The following is a 7,411-nucleotide window of genomic DNA, read 5'->3' as shown; positions in this document are numbered from 1 at the left end:
GTCATGATTTATGTGATACTGTAAAAATTTTAATAGAGCATGAGAAGTGGAGTGATAGAAAAAGGAACAGGATCAACAAAGACATTTCTAAATTCTTCTTCAGATTTTTAGAGGCATTCAAAACTACTCGAAGATCTTTTACAGTGGAAGCAAGTTTGGAAGAGTTTTATCTCTAAGAGGAGGAAGAGAGTTGTTAGTTTTAAGGATGTAAAAGTTGAAGGGCATGAAATTAAGTTGACAAGATAGTCATTGTGAATAAAAATGTTTGTTAACATTCTTAAGCACAAGAGGGAGCAACGTTAACACTGTAAAAGAAAAGGATGGCAAAAGCACTAGTAAGAGTTGCTAAAACCTGCATTAGGTTTTCAAGGTAAACAACACACGTATAAAGTGTAGGGATATGGTGTGCGGAAGCGTAATAATTTCAGGCTAATAGATAAATAGCCCCAAAACAAATTCTCTCTATATGGGTTAAACACTTACACCCAAGTGAAGAAATAGAGAGTATAGGAAAAGAGGGAGGAAGCAAGAGTATGTTGCTGTTTGTTGTGTTATACATTGCTTGAAGGAAGTCACTATATATAGTGGTTCTAGGAGACAACAATAATAAAGACAATTAATGGTAATTAACCTCCCTTTGATGACAATTAATTGTAGTAAGAAACCTCCATTTGATTACAATTAATTGTGGCAAGTAACCTCCCAATTATGACAAGAAAATGGAAAGGTGAGTCATAACCCACAAATCTTCACCTTGACTTGCCTTTGACTGGAACACTCTCTCGCCATGAGACCTTGATTAAGTATGGATAATATCAGTTAAGTTCAGGCAATGATCGAACTTAGCCGATGGAAGTGGCTTGGTCAACATGTCTGCAGGATTTTCGGCCGTATAAATTTTTTCAACAATTATATCTCCTGTATCAACAATGTCTCGGATAAAATGGTGTTTAATTTCGATGTGCTTGGTCCTTGAGTGGTACTTGCTGTTCCTGGTTAAGTGGACATCACTCTGACTATCACAAAATATAACAAGAACATCTTGTTGAAAACCAAGTTCACTTACCAAGCCTCGAAGCCATATAGCCTCTTTCATACCTTCTGTAGCAGCGATATGTTCTGCTTCAGTGGTGGACAAAGCCGCAATGGCTTGAAATGAAGAATACCAACTGATAGCAGACCCACATAGGGTAAAAATGTAGGCTGAAAGTGACCTTCTCCACACACGTATAAAGCTATATCGTATGAAAATATAGTTAAGATCTACATGAAAATACTACAAAATATTTAATTTTGATGTATTTAAAACCTTTAATTGCAATGTATTATTTATATAACAATATATAAAACAATATATCTCAATATTATATAATATGGGACTAAAATCAAACTTCATATAACATTTTTGAAGAGGAAGGAAAGATCGGGAACATATTTAACAATTAGGATGCAGATGGATTCGATTTTTTTAAAATTCAAATTTTTTTTAAAATCCAATTTATATCCAATCTAAATCTAAATAAATGGATTTGATTTAGAATTTGTATTATTTTAACTAAATCAAATTTATTTGGATTTTTTTAAGTCTATTTAAAATGAATTAAATTTAGATTAAATTTACTTTGTTAATTAGATTAAATCCATTTCGGGCTAACCTAACTCAACCTTGGTCTAAGCCAACTCGATCTGGATCTGGATCGACTTGGTTAGATTTATACTCGGGCCCACTTAGCTAGACCTGGACCTGAACCCACTTGGCTAGACGTGAACCCGGATAGAATCGGGTCGACCTGGACCTGTGCCGAATCTAGTCGACTTGGACTCGGGCGACTCGCATAGACTTGGACTCGGGCAGACTAGGCTCCACTTGGTACCAATAAAGCTTAGCTCGACATGGTCCTGAGTCGACTTGACTCAATATGGGTCTGGGCCAAATCAAATCAACATGGGTATGAACTGACTCAACTCGACATGGGTTTGGGCCGACTCAACTCTACTTCGACAGAGTCAACATGGGCCATGGTCCACTCAGTCTGACATTGGCTCGAGCCAACTCAATTTGACCTGGGCTCGGTGGCCATTCTTCTTGAGCCCGAGTCCAGTTAGCTTGACATGGGCATATGCCGATTCTGCTCAACATGTGCCCGACTTGGCTCAACCTGTGCCCGTCGACTTGACATGAGCCCGGGCAAACTCGGCTCTACATGGGCCAACTCGGCTTGACATCGGCTTAGACTGACTCAACTCGACATCAGCCAGAACCGACTCGACTTGACATCGGCCATGACAGACTCGACTCGACATAGGCCCAGGTCGACTCGGTTCAACATCGATCTGCCCAGGTCGATCTCGACTTGGAAGGACCTACTTAGCTCGACTTCGGCCTATATTGACTCAGCTCGACATCGGTCTGGACTGACTCGGCTCGACATTAGGTTGGGTCAATTCAGCTTGATATCGGCCTAAATGAGTTAGATTGACATCGGTCGATGGCGAACTCGGCTCGACATCAGCCAAGACTAACTTAGCTCGACATGGACACGGGCCGACTCAGCCTGACATGGGTCCGGATCGACTCGGCTCGACATGGGCCCAGGAGAGTTCGGCTTGACATTGGACCAACTCGACTCGACATGGGCCCGGGCCAAATCGGCTCGCCATGGGCCCGACCCGACTTGGCTTGACTTTAGCCCTGACCAACTCGACTCGACATCGGCTAGAACTGACTCAGCTCGACAACGGCTTGACATCAGCCTAAACCGAATCGACTTAAGATGGGCCCGGGTCGACTCGACTTGTCATCGGCCCGAACTGACTCAGCTTGACACCAACGACTTAAGTCAACATCGGCCTAGGCAGACTTGACTAGAGAGGGAGGTAGGACAACTAGGTTCGACATGGCCTCGGTCGACTTGGCGTGACATGGTCCAGATGCCGACTTGACTTGGGCTTTGGCCCACTTAGCTCGACTTGGACCAGGGTTTACTCGGCTCAACTTTGGCTTGGGCCGACTCTGCTTGACTTTTACCTGAGCTGACTCGCTCGAGTTTGGCAGGGACTCAGACTAACTTTCCTTGACCCTCGACTCAACCTAGGCCGCGACCAAGTCAAATTCAACCCAAAATTTATTTTGGATAATCCAATATATATCTAATCCATAATCAATTAAATGGAGTGGACTTAAAATCCAAAAATATGGATTTGGATTTGAGATAAATTCATTTAAATGGATTAAAAGTAATATGGATTTGGATAATTATGGATTGGATTTGGCAATTTTGATTTTTTGCCCACCCTTATTACTAATATCTAGAAATGGAAACCCACTGATGTTTACAATAGAAATGGAACCTTCCACTCATGTCTAGTAACAAACAAAATGTTAAGGAGATCCTCTCTTCGGCAGAAATGCCAACTATCTCTAAAAAATGTTAGCACATATGGTACATTTATGGTTATGAAGGAATACACACACAACCCAAAAAGCTTACAACACTATTTGTTTTTTACAATTTATTGTGGCAACCAATAGAAGAATGATTAACTTGGTTGTTTGCTTCAGGGTGATAGTGGGTGAGTGAGAGCGCGAATTTGAGTGAGCTCCCCATTATCTTTCTCTCTCACATGCAATGATTTGAGACGAAAGTCACGTAGGCATGAACGAATTTACCTGAGTGTCTTTTCTTTATGCACTGTTCTTTCATAGTGTAAAGTTGTGGCTTGTAGTTTGCATGTGCTAAACCTACTGCCATGAAAGCATTTCAATTTTCATTGGGAAAGAAAAACATAAGTGTTGTGTTGGTGATAAGTGTCTAATTTAAGTAATATTTCATATTAAAATATAGACACTTATAAGTGTCTAATTTCAGTAATATTTCATATTAAAATATAGACACTTATAAGGATTTATTGCTAATTTACATATAAAATAATCCCTAATTTATGAATTTATACATTTTTACATTTTTATAATCTTTATTTGAATAAGAGTATTTTATTCCCAAATTTGGTGTTAATTGCAGATTTCTAGGGAGGATTGAAGATTTAGAGTAAAGGAGAATAATTTGAGCCAAAAAGAGAAAGCTGGAAAGTCCCAGAATGGAAAAGGATGCAAAGAAAGATTAAGCCTTTTTTATGTTTTATTATTTAGCCCATTAGCCCGACATAGGAAGCAACCTAACCCTAAAAAACTAGGATAAATAGAGGGCTAGAGGCTCAACCCTAGTGTGCCAGATTGAGAGGAAAACACCATTGAGTGAATCCTAACCAATTAGGAGAATGGAAGGTGCTAGAAGTATGCGTAGCTAATTCTACCCTTTGGGATTGAGAGTAATCTGCTCAAACTTTTATGTATTAAGGTGATATCTTATATATTAATATTCAGTTCTTGATTGATTATTGGTATTGTTGTTTTACTATTAACTTTCCGTGACAAATTGAGAATCTTAAATCTGACCGAGAGGTATTTTTATGGTTTGGACCTAAACATCAATACTTAGCATATTTGAGTGCTAGGGATAGACTTGAAATGTTAATTGCCATTAACGTCTGAGTGTGATTCTAATTTGTTTTTATAAATATGCAAGGGATCGATATTTAGGAAACATTCTTAAGGATTTTATATGCGAGAGATCGATATAAATGAATTTTCTACGGGCATCAATTTCAATCAAAGAACTAAATATTAACATGCTAATCAAAATACATAAGAGTGGGAGGAGATAAAACCTAATCCCTATTTTTCCAATTGAATCAACTAATTATTTGTTTGTTTTCTTATTGATCAGTGCCAACACAATCACTTCTAAACTCTTTTTATTGTTATGTTGTTATATTTGGTGAATATTGTATTTGATAATTTATTTACCGTTCTTTATGGATCGATATTCGTCCTTAGGGACAATTATTACTTTTGACAAACACGGTGCGCCGTAAGAAGTCATCAAGTTTTTGACGCCGTTGCCGATGAACAAATTTGATTTGTTGAGTATAAATTCCTAAATATTATAAATATTTTTTTTTTTTGATTTTTTGATTTTATTAAAATTAAATTTGATTTGATTTTATTATAGATTTGCTCTTTTAAAAAAAGAAAGTTGTTAGTTTTGATATTATTTTCTTTTCTTTTCTTTACGTTATTTATTTTATTTTATTTTTATTTTTATTTTTATTTTATTTTGTTTTGTTTTGATTTTGTTTTGTTTTATTATATTTTATTTTATTTTAGTGTTTTTTAGGATTAGTTTACGTAGTATTATTTAGGTAGTTTTATTTAGGTTTCCGTAACTGTTATTTATTTGTTTTAATTATATTTTATTATTAGTTTTAGTTTTTATTTCTACGTAAGCTAGTTAGTTAGAATATTAGTTAGTTGTTTACATTATAGTTTTCAGTTTTATTCTTTTTTTTAGTTTTATTTTATTTTATTTTTATTTTATTTTATTTCTAGTATTTATTTTTTATTTTTAAGTACGTTATTTCTTGTTTTTAGTGTTTTTTTTATTTTGATTTTAGTTTTTATTTTATCTATATTTTTTTTTGAATATTTTTGTTATTTTTCTCTTAACGTCATTTTAGTGTTTTACTTTTGTTTTTGTTTTATTTTTATTTTATTTTGCATATTTGTTTTTATTTTTATCTTCAAATTTATTTTATTTTATTTTATTCGTTTTAAAGAAGAAAAATACTATGTTTTTTTTTCTCCACTAATATGTTTTAGGAAGGAAGCAACATGGCAAAAGAACAAGCACCACCTTAGGAGGACACTTGGAGATTATGTCATGTACCAAGGACCAAGACGTTATTCTAGTATCGCAATACCTGCTACCGTTAAGGCCTTGAAAATAAATCTTAATTTTCTCACTCATCAGTACCCATCAATTCACAGCAATGGAACATGAGGATCCATATTCACATTTGGACACATTTTATGAATTCATGGGAACAATAGGTTTTTAATGCGCTGATATTGAAATTGTTTATATGCGCTTGTTTCGTTTTTCATTAGCAGGAAATGCTAAAGATTGGCTTAGATCACATCCAAATCAGAGTCTCACTAGTTGGAAGGATGTAGAGGAAAAATTTCTGCAAAGAGTTTTTACAATCTTTCGCTACATCAAAGCAAAGTCTGAAATTTTTGTGTTTAGACAAGGAGCAGATGAATCATTATGTGAGACATGAGAAAGATTTAAAATGATGCTTAGAAAATGCCCAAATCATGGGTTTGAAGATATTGCTTAACTGAGCATATTCCTGAATGGTCTCAGATCTGACATAAAGATGCTCCTAGATGCTGCAGCTGGTGAGACAATCACTAGTGCAGAAATGTAAAACAAATGCGGCTATTTTACATTTACAAATGCGGTCATAGAACCGCATTTGATCAGCACGCATTCGTAAATCGGGCATTTACAAATGCGGTCATAGGACCGCATTCATAAATCACATTTACAAATGTGGTTACTTAAAATAACCGCATTTGTATATTATTCTGAATGAGGGATGAGGGTTAGGGGTTTAGGATTTATGAATGCGGTCTTGGTAAAAACCGCATTCATAAATCACATTTACAAATGCGGTCATTTACCAAGACCGCATTTGTAAATAGTGTTTTTTTTTAAAGTGCAGTTTGTATTGTGCAGAAACCATATAATTTAATAACCTGCATAATGATCAAACCCAGCCAGACAAATACAGAAATATAGTAATCAATTGAAATCATCAAAATGTACATTTACAAGTGATCAAATTACATATAATAAAACCACTATTGTTTACCTATGCTAGAGTTATAAAAATTAATGAAATATGTGGACCAAGAATCTCTAACATATGAAATGCCTTCCTCATTCATTGGTGTTTCTTCTGTGAATAACTGCATTGCAAAGTTGACATAAATTAGTTTTTAGATATATATATGTTCAAGAATTATAAAAATGATTTAACATATATAGTACCTCTTTCCAACCAGTTTTAACACCTAGTCTTATAATGGTAATCATCCATTGCACAATGTAATAGCCACACTCATAGCTTCCTGGTTGTTTATTACACTATAATTCAATAAAAAGTAATATGTTAGTATATTGATAAACAATGATAATAGAGAAAGAAAAAAATTACAAACCTTTATTCTTATCCAGTTCAAATTATTTGAATTTAATCGACCTTTTAGGATGTTATATCCACGCCATGAATTGGTTAATACAAAAAACCTCGTTAGTAGATGGTTAATTAGTAACATATACAAAGTTCAGTTTATAATGTACTTACGTATCAATGATATCCTTAAATTTTCTGGGAATCTTCTTGTGTAGGGAACAGAACCACACAACAGTCTTATCAACCATTGATAAGACAAGTAACTGCCAATGATGCCTATATCATCAATGAAAAGAGTTAGTAAATATTT

The sequence above is a fragment of the Phaseolus vulgaris genome, chromosome 8 (assembly GCF_051622355.1).
Source record: "Phaseolus vulgaris cultivar YP4 chromosome 8, ASM5162235v1, whole genome shotgun sequence".
NCBI lineage: Eukaryota > Viridiplantae > Streptophyta > Magnoliopsida > Fabales > Fabaceae > Phaseolus > Phaseolus vulgaris.
This window is presented reverse-complemented; position numbering follows the sequence as displayed.